General features: G+C 46.6%; 1 long non-coding RNA gene across 1 annotated transcript; it reads right to left on the reverse strand.

Moving 5' to 3' along the window:
• Positions 1-584: 584 nt before the first annotated feature.
• Positions 585-13,669, reverse strand: LOC139586621 (uncharacterized). Its single transcript, XR_011677878.1, has 2 exons — positions 13,011-13,669; positions 585-3,246 (listed from the first exon to the last, which is right to left on the reverse strand). It is a non-coding gene; the product is annotated as an uncharacterized lncRNA (long non-coding RNA).
• Between the last annotated feature and the right edge of the window lie 307 nt (positions 13,670-13,976).

Consider the following 13,976-nt stretch of genomic DNA (forward strand, 5'->3'; position numbering starts at 1 on the left):
TCCCGCGGCTCCGCCGCCTCCCGCACCCCCCGGCCCGCCCGCCACCATGATGACTGCCTGCGCTGCGGTAGTGACGGAACCCACGCATGCGCAGTTGCTACAACCCCAGCACCAGTGATATCACTCCATGCCACCTCATCGAACCACAGCGCTGCATCCGGGATCAGCTGCACGCATGTGCAGTTCTATTTCCACGGCCCCGCCGCCACCCCCCCACTGCTTTCGCCGCAGCTCTGGCACAGCCCGGTCCCGGTTCCGAGCCGCTGCGTGCCGCTGTCCGGCCACAGCCGGCATCCCTGTGCCCTGTCACGCCACTTCTGCCGCCACTGCGTCTATACACGGCACCACAGCAGGCGAAAACTGCAGCGCCTTGCATGTATCCTTCCACGTCTCTCCTTCTGCCGGGCACCGAGAGATCCCTCTGCAGCGCAGCGTGTAACCGTGCACAACTGATACCTGGTGTGCCTCCGCGTTTTCGCCTTCACACTCCTAGCACCCAGTGGGACTACTTTGTGTCACGATTTGTCTGCACAGCCACATCCATGCACACAAACCGGGCAACGAGGAGGAGGAGGAGGAGGAGGTTGGAATATGACAGCTGCTTTAATAAATACAGGACAGACAGAGAATTATTTTGCCCCTGCAAATGCCAGCCCTTTGATCCCAACACAAAAGAATTTCAAAAAAGAACTGTTCCCAAATAGCTCCAGAGTCCCCTCAGTGTTTGGGACAGATTTCTCGACCCAAAATTAGACAGTAAACCCTGAAAATTTGCCAGCATTAATGCCAAAATTAGAAAACTCACAAAAATCTTTTGATAATTTTCACCTAACAGACTGGTGTGAAAAACGCCAATCACTTGCTTTTAAAATTTTTGAAAGTTTAATAGTAATAAAATGGTTATAAAAATAGTCATACAATTAGAGTAATAATAATTTGGACAATTTGAATTAAGAAGTATGAGACAACAAAAACAAAGAGTTACGGACGTCCGGGTACCTTTTTCTGGGCAGCACAGGCCCGAAAAAGGACCCCCGTTAACAAAGGATTAACCCTTAAAAGCAATAGCCTGTTGCAGAGTCATACACTTCATACATGATGCATAAATTCCATTCAAACACAGGATTCTGTCTGCTCATCATCCACTTCTTCCTTCTAATCCTAACAGCGCCTTGGAGGCAGGAAGAAGTTCGTTTCTTCTGATAAGAGGGCAATAAATTCTTTTTCTCTGAAAGATCCAGGTGTCCTGTGGCCGCTATCTCGCTGTAAGTCCTTTCTTTAAAAAAAGTAAGTATCTTACATAGCATCGTTTCTATATTAACAGTTTTTGTAACCTAAAACTATATTTAACACACTACTTAAGAGAATTAATACAGCATTACTTTCTAACACAACACATATAATATTCATTTTAATGTTTCAAAAAAGCCAATCATAAAATACCTGCATTTTTCACAATCCCCACTCTTATTCTTTGTAAATCCTTTGGCTTGAGCAATATTTGTTATCTACTTGCATCTTCTGGACTATGTGGGCAAAATAAAACAGGGGATTACACAAGGAAGAAATATAAAAATAGTAAATAAAAATAGCAACACATAAAATGAAAGATCTTAATTTCTTCTAATACATTACCCTACCAGCTAGGTTTTAACATTGTTTTCTAATTTTTGGACCAGTACCTGGGTTATTATATGCATATCTATTTTTTTCTTCTTTGATTTCTATTGCTTTTTCTAGAATCACTTTTCTGTGGTCATCAATTTTCAACAATTTGATATATTAAACTTTCTACAAACACCCCCTTCTTTGGCCAATAAATAGTGTAAAGCCAACCTATTCTGACACCCTACAGTTTTTGCTTGGCTTAGCTGACTTTATATTAACTCCAATGCCTGGGCAGCTCCATTTGCTATCATTTCTATAACTGCTTGGAGTCTTGTAATACAACTCAATAGATAATTTGGGGTCAATACAGAGTTAAGTTGCTGTGCTGGTTTTACCTTTTTGTTTATTATTTGTTTTTTTACCAAATCTTGAACCGTATCTTCAAGATTAAATGTAAAACAAATCCATCTCTCTCCTTTTAGACATTCAATTCCAAATCCATTACCACATTTTCCTAAGTTTCTTGTAATCCAATAATCTACTCCATTTTGCCTACAGGTTCTTAATTTGGATGGGTTATAACAGTGGCTGTTGACATAGGTATGTGTAATTAAAGAGGAACTTTGGTTTCTTTCCACGTGATGCTTTCTGCAGCATTTGTGACACAATCTTGCTGGTATCCCGAAAGGGAAAAGAGAACAAATGAGTGCCAGAAACAGGAATAACAGAGGTCCAGTATGGCTTATACTCCCACCTCCCAGGCCTGTGAGGTTGCAATCCACAGCAGGTGTATTTGATCTTCTCCGTGGCGAAATACAGAGGCCAATCTGGTCGTGCCCTCTATTTCCTTGTCACTTTCTCTTAACTAATTTCCAGGCAAATTGGTTTGGACACCCTTTAACTGTGGTCTCTTACCATTCTTCAGGTATCTCTCATTCACCAGGCACTAATAATTCCCATCCACAAAGCTAAGTTATTACTTTAACACTTTTTGCAATAAGAGCATAAATGTTGTGAACTTCCATACTAGTTATTCTCACAATTCAAGCATTTACTTATAACCCAGCTAGCATGTCCAGTATTGGAATGAATCAAATAAAGTTTACTGATGGAAATGGTAATTCCCCTTCTCCCCTGTACAATTCTCAGGCTAAGGTCAGAACACAAAAACAGTCTTGATCCTTCTATCTGGAGTATTCCTCCCCTAAGGAGATGTTTTATTCAGGCAAGACCAGAATAAAACCAGGCAGTGCTTGAAACCAGTGGTATAAGCATCATCTTAATTCTTAATTCTGTGTTGTTCTTTGTACATTTCTTGGATCATTTGCCTTTTTCGAAACTATTACCACTCAGTCCCCATTGGAAAGTCAGTTTGGTATCACCCGGTTTAAATGCGATAGTCCATTCCTCAGGTTTCTTCACAAGTCCTTTGATTCTGCTGGCATGAATTCACCCTCTTTCCGTGATTCTGATTGTTGCTTCAGTAGTACCTGGATAGGACTTCTTAATAGCATAGTAATAAAAGCAAGATCATACTGCATTAACTTTTACCATTCACTTTTCTTCCAAACTTTCTGGGTTTAGCTAAAAGCTTTTTCCACAGCAGCCTCTTCTTCTTCTATCCAGCTGTGCTAAGAGCTGCAGAGGCAAATTCTTCTTTTTGTCAGTTACAGTTAGTTAAATAGGAAAAGCTAGACCAATTTTAACACGAGACGTATCACATCTATTGCTTTTTACTTTTTGGGCAGCATTTTATTGTTTTAGCCTTAAAAACCCATTCTTCAGGAAAAAAAACCAAACCAAACTTCTTTTTAACAGCAAACAAAACACACAAAAGAAAAGACCAAAACCTTTCTTACTTAAGAAAAACAAACCACTTTGTGAGGTTTGGAGAGTCAGCAATCTCTGCTTTGATTTTATCTTTTAGTGCTAGCCCCGTCCCCCTCTTTTCACGGCCTTGCTGTCAATGCCGTGCTGCCACTTTGCTGCAGGGCCGGAGCAGGGGAGAGCAGCCATGGGCACGGGGACCCTGGGGGCAGCCTTGGGTCCCTTTTGCCCTCTCTCTCTCTCTTCTCTCTCTTTCTCTTTCCTTCTCTCTCTCGGCCCACTTACCAGGGCCGACGCAGCCATCCTGGACTCGGGACCCCGGCAGTCTGGGAGCCCCCCGGCAGTTCCCCCACGGAGCCAGCCCGCTCCTGCCCGGCAAACCCGTGTGTCCCCTGCTGCCAGCACCGCCGCTGGGTCACCTCCATGGATCGGTGCCTGCCGCAGCCTCCGAGACCCTGCCGCTCGTAGGGAGCGGGCAGACACCTCCCAACCTTGACAACCCCAAACCTGGCGTCCCCAGGTGCTCCTGACATTCTTTTCCTTTCTCTAGTCAACTTATCCTCTTTTCCCTTCAAGGAGAGCCCGTTCTGCTAAACCCTTTCTGGACCTCAGTTCGGCATTGAATAACCTCCTAACAACCGTGTGTTGAGACACTTCCCTGCCTTTCATGCAAAAACCCCGCATTCACACTTCTGCTCTCTTCTAGCACCAAGATGTCATCGCTTCACATTCTAACATCTCAGAGTTTGCTAACCACCTCCCTACTTCAACTTCTCTCTTTCTTCTCTTCTTACCTGTTTTTTTTGATTCAACACACCTCAGACGGTATGAACTGAACCTAACTAAATTACTTCCAAAAGTAAGCTTACAACTTTCTTTTACTAGGATTGCAGTAGCTGTTAAATACCTACTGGCTAGCTGTGGCTTACTGAGTCCAACATCTTTGATATATGAGCTACTAGATATTTTTTTACTCTTCCTTAGTCTTGAATTAAAATTTTATGAGGTACTCCATTTTCTGTATTTATGTATAAATGATAAATGTCTTTTCTTACAGAGGTAAGCTTAAAGCTGGTACTTAGGCTAGTTTTAACTTAACTCTTTTAATTTAACAAGATCTTCTTTGGTCTGTTTTATATCATCTCCTTCTGTCCGTTTTTTTCATACACAAATTTTGCTACTTGTGCGTACCCCTCAATCTATAATATTTCAATAATCTAGGAAATTTTCTGATCTCTCTCTTTGAAGAGGGAGGGAGAATGAATAAAATTCTTGCAATTTTCTCATGGTTGGTTTTCTAGCTACTTTTATTTATTAAGTGTCCAAGATATTTTACCACTGGGTAGTGAGTCTGAGTTCTTTTATTAACTTCCCTTAAATTTTGTACTAGTCTATAACTCCCATCAGACTTTACTGGGGGAATAGGGATATTATGAGGAGACATACAAGGTTCTAATGCCCCATCCTTTATTAGTCCTTCTATTACCGGCTTCAAATCTTCCCGTCCTTCTAAAGATACAGGATACTGACGTACACCTATGGGACAATCTTCTCTCTCAATTGTAACCCTTATGGGGTCGATATTTAATCCTCCCCTATTTCCTTCCCCACCTCAAACTTCTTTGTTGTTTTTTTTCTTCATCCTCTTTTAAATAATTTTAAAACTCTAGCTGTCATTTTCCCATTTTCTGATATAACTCCTATTCTTAATTGCACTTGTAAGACTCTTTCCAATAAATTGCTACCTGCCCCTGGGACCAATAAGATATCTCCCATGCAAATTTTAGTTTCTTCCCTCAATTACTACATCTTTAATGACCAGAAATGTAAAACTTTCCCTCTTTGCCCCTGTTACTTTCACTCTATGTTTGCTCACACTATAACTTTTTGGAATGTTTAACAGGCAGGTTCTCTCTACCCCTGTGTCTATTACAAATTCCAATTCTTCTTCTTGGGGACCCACTTTTAAAGTTATCACAGGCTCCAGATGGTATTTGTTCCCCCCAGAAAATTAGAGCTTATGACCTCCCTATTCCTCCTCTGTGCCCATCTCTTTAAAGATTTTCAGATCTTCTGCTTACTTAGGACCATTTTCCTATTTCTCTTAAGTTTGTTTATCTATTTAGATGCAGTTTATTCTTTCCCCTCGAAAAGCTGTCCCTTAAAAACTTTTTCTTTTTCCCCTGCATTTCGCCTTTGATATGCTGTCTCATTTATTCCTTTGATTATGTAATTACAATAATTATTCATGTGTTTACTCCCCTCCTCGTTATTTTTACCCCACTCAGGAGGTACAGCTGGCATTTTGTCTTCTCTGGGGGTCCCCGTAGATTATCTTTTTTCCTAAGCTTTTATTTCAGCTGCTCTGATTAATTGCCTTTCTTCCTGAGAAAAATATTATTTTCATTACAGACCACATCTCTTCTGAAGTATAAATGTTTGGACCTAAAAATTGGTCTAATTGTTCAGCTATGCCTATGGGATCCTCCAAATATCCCTTTTATTTATTTCTTAAAATTTCAGACCTCAGACGAAGTCAAAGGAGCATTTACAAACCCTGGTCCACCCCCTCCTATGGGAGCCTCTTTTAATGGAAATAGACTAATCCCTTGTCGAGGTTTAGGGCAAATTTGGAGGAGAATTTCCAAATTAGGGCTCCTCCAGTAAGCAAACCCACACAGCCCCTCCCCCCAACAGGTTCGGGAAGGATTCCTCGGAGAGGAGTGGAAAGAACCTGTTTATTTAACAAGCACAGCACCCCTCAGCACACAAAAGGAACAATACCGGATGGCACCGCTCTGAAAAAGATGAAAAATTCAGAAAGTCTCTCTTGGGGGGTGGTCACTCTGTTCTCAGTCCCTGCGGCGCTGGGGCTGCTGCTGCAGGCCAGAAGGTGCAGGATCTTGGTGCTTCTCAGGTCCCAGTCCGGAGCAGGTTCGAAATGATCCGAAAAAGGAAAGGAGAAACTGTCCAGGAAGAAATTGGACAGTTTAGCTAAACTAGCCAATGAGCAAAAGCAAGCAGAAGCGAAGCAAGCAAGAGCGAGAGAGCAAAAGCAAAAAGCAAAAGCAGCAAAAGCAAAAGCCGCAGTCTCTGTGTCCCGCCAGGCTGATAAGAAAACCAAAACAAAACTTTCCTTCTTCAGAGCCGGTCTTAAAGGTACAGAACATAATATCCAACATTCACAGAACACATGAATGGGGATACAAGCATCATAACGTCACCCTAGGGCATTCCACCCCTTATCCCCATATCATCAACATACTACCACACATCATGCATTTATTCACACAAAATTTCCATCTGCTCCCCCAAAATTTACAAGCAATACCCATCATGCCCTCATCACATCCCCACACTGGACCACTGAATCCAGGCCCTATACTACAGAGCGGCAGGATTTCACCCCTTTCACTTTACTCACTCAAAGCTCCATCTATCACTTGCTCAGACCTTCGACACTTGCACATCTCCTTCTCCATCTTCCACTTGCCCAGACCTTCATCACTTACACATTTCCTTCTATCTCATGTCTGTATGGTGTAATGTACAGACAATGGCAGTAACATCCAACGAACAGTGATATTGCATATCATTCTCACCCCACAATCAGATCTCCCTGAGGTACACATCGTGTTGTTCCATCTCTTTGCATTATCCACCATGTGCAACCTGGTCCTTGAGCAAAGACAACCCCACGAATGGGTTTGTCTGTACTCAAGGCAGAATTGACCCACACATTCTTCCCTAACAAACCTCTGACACGTACCACTGGGACTTTATCTCCATCTATTACATTCAGGGACTCAGACCAGGCAGGACCTGCTCGGTTGGTGGAACCTCGGGTGTTAACTAACCAGGTGGCCTTTGCTAAATGCTGCTCCCAATTTTTGAAAGATCCCCCACCCAAAGCTTTCAGCTGGGTTTTTAGTAGTCCATTGTACCTCTCCACTTTGCCTGCAGCTGGTGCATGGTAGGGGATATGGTACACCCACTCAATGCCATGTTTGCTAGCCCAGGTGCTGATAAGGCTGTTCTTGAAATGAGTCCCATTGTCTGACTCAAGCCTCTCAGGGGTACCATGTCTCCACAGGATTTGCTTTTCCAGGCCCAGGATGGTGTTCCGGGCAGTAGCATGAGACACAGGGTAGGTTTCCAGCCATCCAGTCGTGGCTTCCACCATGGTCAGCACGTAGCGCTTGCCCTGGCGTGTCTGGGGCAGTGTGATGGAGTCAATCTGCCAGGCCTCCCCATACTTGTACTTGGACCACCGCCCACCGTACCACAGGGGCTTCACTCGCTTGGCCTGCTTGATGGCAGCACACGTCTCACAGTCATGGATAACCTGTGAAATACTGTCCATGGTTAAATCCACCCCTCAGTCTCTTGCCCACTTATAGGTGGCATCTCTGCCCTGATGGCCTGAGGCATCATGGGCCCATCGAGCTAGGAATAACTCTCCCTTGTGTTCCCAATCTAGGTCTATCTTTGACACCCCTATCTTTGCTGCCTGGTCTACCTGCTCATTGTTTTGGTGCTCCTCATTGGCTCTACTCTTGGGGACATGGGCATCTACATGGCGGACTTCCACAGGTAGCCTCCCTACCCTGGTAGCAATATCTTTCCACTCATCAGCAGCCCAAATTGGTTTTCCTCTATGCTGCCAGTTAGCCTTTTTCCACTTCTCCAGCCATCCCCACAGAGCATTGGCTACCATCCATGAATCAGTGTAGAGGTAGAGCTTTGGCCATTTCTCTCTTTCTGCAATGTCCAGGGCCAGTTGAACGGCTTTGAGTTCTGCAAGTTGACTCGATCCACCTTCTCCTTCAGTAGCTTGTGCAGCCTGTCGTGTGGGGCTCCATACGGCTGCTTCCCATTTCCTGTTCATCCCTAAGATGCGACAGGAACCGTCAGTGAAAAGAGCATAGTGTGTTTCCTCTGCAGGCAGTTGGTTATATGGAGGAGCCTCTTCAGCCCGTGTCACTGGTTCTTGCTCTTCATCTGTGACACCAAAATTCTCACCTTCGGGCCAATTTGTAATTACCTCCAAAATCCCAGGGCGATTCACTTTACCTATATGGGCGCGCTGATGATAAGAGCAATCCACTTGCTCCATGTGGCACTGGTGGCATGGTGAGTGGAAGGAACCTTGCCTTTGAACATCCACCCCAGCACCGGTAGTCGGGGTGCCAGGAGGAGTCGCGCTTCTGTAGCAATCATCTCTGAGGCAGCTTGGACTCCTTCATAGGCAGCCAAGATTTCCTTCTCTGTGGGAGTGTAGTTGGCCTCAGAGCCTCTGTAGCCTCGACTCCAAAATCCCAGTGGTCGACCCCGAGTCTCCCCAGGCACCTTCTGCCAAAGGCTCCAGGACAAGCCATGGTTCCCGGCTGCAGAATAGAGCTTGTTCTTCACATCTGGTCCCATCCTAACTGGGCCAAGAGCTACTGCATGAGCGATCTCCTGCTTGATCTGGACAAAGGCCTGTTGCTGCTCAGGGCCCCAGTGGAAAGTGTTCTTCTTGCAGGTGACCAGGTAAAGAGGGCTCATGATCTGACTATACTCAGCAATGTGCATCCTCCAAAAGCCTATGGCACCTAGGAAAGCTTGTGTCTCTTTCTTATTGGTGGGTGGAGACATTGCTGTGATCTTGTTGATGACGTCTGTAGGAATCTGACGCCGTCCATCTTGCCACTTCACTCCCAGGAACTGAATCTCATGAGCCGGTCCCTTTACTTTGCTCTTTTTAATGGCGAAACCAGCTCCCAGGAGGATTTGGATGATTTCCTTTCCTTTCTCAAACACTTCCGCAGCTGTGTTCCCCCACACAATGATCTCATCAATATATTGCAGATGTTCTGGAGCCTCACCTCTTTCCAGTGCAGTCTGGATCAGTCCATGGCAGATGGTGGGACTGTGCTTCCATCCCTGGGGCTGTCGGTTCCAGGTATACTGCACTCCCCTCCACGTGAAAGCAAACTGAGGCCTGCATTCTGCTGCCAGAGGAATGGAGAAAAATGCATTGGCAATGTCTATAGTGGCATACCACCTCGCTGCCTTGAACTCAAGCTCGTACTGGAGCTCTAATATGTCTGGCACGGCAGCGCTCAGCGGTGGAGTCACCTCATTCAATGCACGGTAGTCCACAGTCAATCTCCATTCTCCTTCAGATTTTTGCACAGGCCAAATGGGGCTGTGGAAGGGTGAGTGGGTCTTGCTGACCACCCCTTGGCTCTCCAGCTCACGGATCATCTTATGGATGGGGATCACAGCATCTCGAGTGGTTCTATACTGTCGTCGATGCACTATGGAGGTGGCAATTGGCACTCGTTGATCTTCTCCCATCAGACATCCTACTGCAGATGGATTCTCAGACAGCCCAGGCAAGGTGTTCAATTGCTGGATGCCCTCTGTCTCTACAGCAGCTATCCCAAATGCCCACTTGAGTCCTTTTGGGTCTTTGAAATACCCACTTCGAAGGTAGTCTATGCCCAAAATACATGGGGCCTCTGGGCCAGTCACAATAGGATGTTTCTTCCACTCATTCCCAGTCAGGCTCACATCAGCTTCCACCAAAGTGAAATCCTGGGATCCCCCTGTCACACCAGCAATAGAAACAGACTCTGTCCCCACATGTCTCGACGGAATTAATGTACATTGCGCGCCAGTATCAACCAAAGCTTTATGCTCTTGTGGTTCCGATGTGCCAGGCCAACGAATCCACACAGACCAGAAAACACGATTTTCCCTGGCCTCTACCTGGCTAGAGGCAGGGCCCCTCTAAGCCTGGTTATCCTTCTTTCCCTGGGCATATGTCTTGGATATTCCTTCAAGGGGATCAGACGTGGCATCATCAGCATCATACCTGGCGGTTCGGCTACGGGCAACTGGAGCTGCTTTCTTCCTGGTGGCTTCCTTCAATTCACGCACCCGTCGTGCCAGAACAGCAGTAGGTTTTCCATCCCACCTCCTCATATTTTCTCCACAGTCACGCAGGTAGAACCACAGCTCTGTTCGTGGGGTGTACCTTCTCTGGCCATCTGGGGAACGTCTGCCTTGGATACCAGAACCTCTGATCTGTACTGCCGAGATTTGGAGAAGGTCTTCTTTAATCTCCTCTCTGAGCTTCTTATGATTCTCCTCTATCTTATCCTCTAAGTTCTGCAGACGTGTTTCTACCGCTGCAATTCTGGCATGTGTTGGGCCACGCACAGCATCTGCATATGCTCGGAGCTTCCTTGCCATATCCAGCACAGTCTCATCCCTCTCATCCCGCTTCATTATGGCTAGGGCAGAAGCATATTCGTGTGACCCAAGTCGCACAAGTTTCCGCCACATCACAGACGTGCGTGGCACCAAGTCTGGGTTCCTAGTTGTTACATCATCTGCGAAGATAATCTCTGCCACTGCCATCTCTCTCAGGCGTTAGATCCCTTGCTCTATGGTCTTCCACTGTGTTTGTTGCATGTAAAGATCATCTGCACACAGGTATCTTTGTGTGCAACACTTTCCAAGACCCGTGCCCAGAGGCTCTGAGGGTTTGCCCCCCTCATCATTCCTTGGTCGATGACAGGATCATGTGATAGGGATCCCAAATGCCTCGCTTCCGTGCCATCCAGGATTGTAGCCTCGCATGCAGCATCCCAGAGACGGACTAACCAATGAATTATGGATTCATCAGGTCGTTGGGTGTAATCCTTCCATAAGCCACGAAGGTCCTTCAGGGAAAAGGACTCAATATTGGCTTCTGATCTTGCACCTGCTGCTTTGACTCCTGATTTTATGTCAGGAGGCATTGAGGTTCCTTCTGCTCCATCGTCATCATCATCATCCACTGGTTGATTGGTCCTGTCCGTGCATTTCCCACTTCTAGTACTGGTAGCAACAGCCATTGGTTTAGCTGCTGGCTCAGGCTCACTGGCTGGTTTGGCTGCTGGCTTTGAGCCTGTGGTGTTGGCTGCAGCCTGAGTGACTGGGACAGCTGCTGATTTATCTCCCTGCTCCCCTGCCTCCATCTGCTGTCCTACAGTCTCCAACAGAGTGCGATAAGCATATGCCAGGGCCCAGCTCACTGCAATGACCTTTCTCTCCTTAGGCTCATCCTGGTATTTCTCTTTCAGATATTTCCCCACCTCAGCTGGGTTCTGAATTTGTTTATGGGGAAAATCCCAGACTATAGGGTCGGAGAATTCCTTCAGGATTTGGCCCATTTCCTGCCATTTCCCACACCACTCAGGATGTTTCACACCTGGGTCTACTCCTGAGTCAGGGGTCTCATCAGCCTGTCTAGAAATCTCAGCCCTCATTCTGGAGAAACAGCAGACTGTATAGAAGAAAGTTACCAGATTGAATACAAGAAAGATGGTTTCTCTAACATTCAGGGGAAACTGAACATCCTTTACTACTGATGCAACCGATTCATAGGAGAAGGAGGAAAGCAAAGGCTGAAAAGCCTCATTCCCTGCTGCTCCTCCTCTAACAAACTGGACGAATAACCATTGCCAAGAACCATTCATACCTGGAGCAGACCCCAACATGTTTATAAACTTCTTGCACATCATTGCCATCAAGCCCAGCAGGATAGCTATTCTGGTCACTGCCCCTCTGCTGTAAAAACTACGTATGAGGGACAATACTAGAACTATTTCAGGATAGAAAAATAAACCTAGGGACCACAGAGGTATTAAAATCTCGAAAACCCTAGGGACCAGAAGCACATGCAAGCCTTCACCCCAACACTCATCATGAATTCAAAAAGCATGGCTATTAACTGCATCAAACAAACAGAGAGTAATGGCAACCAAAATACCCTCAAAACAGGGTTTTTCCACTCACTCTCTCAAGCCCAGCGTTGGGCACCAAGATTTTGTCGAGGTTTAGGGCAAATTTGGAGGAGAATTTCCAAATTAGGGCTCCTCCAGTAAGCAAACCCCCACAGCCCCTCCCCCCAACCGGTTCGGGAAGGATTCCTCAGAGAGGAGTGGAAAGAACCTGTTTATTTAACAAGCACAGCACCCCCCAGCACACAAAAGGAACAATACCGGATGACACCGCTCTGAAAAAGATGAAAAATTCAGAAAGTCTCTCTTGGGGGGTGGTCACTCTGTTCTCAGTCCCTGCGGCGCTGGGGCTGCTGCTGCAGGCCACAAGGTGCAGGATCTTGGTGTTTCTCAGGTCCCAGTCCGGAGCAGGTTCGAAATGATCCGAAAAAGGAAAGGAGAAACCGTCTAGGAAGAAATTGGACAGTTTAGCTAAACTAGCCAATGAGCAAAAGCAAGCAGAAGCGAAGCAAGCAAGAGCGAGAGAGCAAAAGCAAAAAGCAAAAGCAGCAAAAGCAAAAGCTGCAGTCTCCGTGTCCCGCCAGGCTGATAAGAAAACCAAAACAAAACTTTCCTTCTTCAGAGCCGGTCTTAAAGGTACAGAACATAATATCCAACATTCACAGAACACATGAATGGGGATACAAGCATCATAACGTCACCCTAGGACATCCCTTTATGCCATTCTTTTTGGATTTTTATCTTCTATAGCTTTTCTCCCGTATTTTTAGGAAGAATCAGGAGAGGGCTTTCTTTTACCTGAACTTTTAGTGTTTCGATAAGGTGATTCCTTTAGAGAGTTCCGCTGAGCAGCCGGAGCTGTGGTTACCAAGGGAACGGAGCTCAGGGCAGGACGGGGGAACTCGGCACAGCTCAGGGTCTGGATGCTCCAAAGGCGGGGTCTGCAGGGGGAATCGCCCGAGGGGATCGGCACAGCTCAGGGTCTGGATCCTCCAAAGGCGGGGTCTGCAGCCGGGATCGTCCCAGGGGCTGTTCCGGTGCAGACCGAGCTGCAGCGTGGATCGGCCCCACGTGGCTCACGGCGGCTGATCCGGCAGAGACCAAGCCGGCGACTGACCCCGGCTGCAGCGGCGGGAGCCGAGCAGAGTCAGGGCAGCCGGGGATGGGACAGACGAGACGCCCCCTCGGTGCGGTCAGCGCGGTACCCACGGTGCACACGGCAGGATGGACCCCCCGCCCCTTCCGCCAGCACGGCCAGCGGAGCGGCCGCGGGCCAGGCGGCCGGGACCGGGACAGACAGACCGGGCCAGACGGACCAGGCCAGATGGCCGGGACCAGGACAGACGGGCCGGGACAGACGGGCCGGGACAGACGGGCTGTGCCGGAGCCGGCACAGGGGCTGGGGCAGCCGCAAACGAGTGGGGGAACAAACAGGAATGGATGAGGTAATATTTCGTTCCCAGCCTTATACTTTCCCCGTTTTTCTTTTATTGCCTTTAAAAATGTTATTCTCTTACAATCTCCCTCCTGCCCAGCATGTGGCATATCCTTTTTTTTTTCCTGGATTAAACGGTTTTTACAAATAAATCCAGAGTTTACCAAAGCAAACTTCTGCTTGGATACTTCGAAATGGTCGACGAGTTAACTCATGACCTTCTCATGTTGTTTTTCTCACCACCCTTTTATTTATCCTTTGGCAAATTATACATCTTTCAGTTACTTGTGTTCCTACTCCAAAAATCGCAATGCATCCATAGTTCCTTA

Source organism: Agelaius tricolor, unplaced genomic scaffold (genome assembly GCF_023055355.1).
Source record: "Agelaius tricolor isolate 1412-34295 unplaced genomic scaffold, bAgeTri1.0.p SCAF_127, whole genome shotgun sequence".
In the NCBI taxonomy this organism is placed as follows: domain Eukaryota; kingdom Metazoa; phylum Chordata; class Aves; order Passeriformes; family Icteridae; genus Agelaius; species Agelaius tricolor.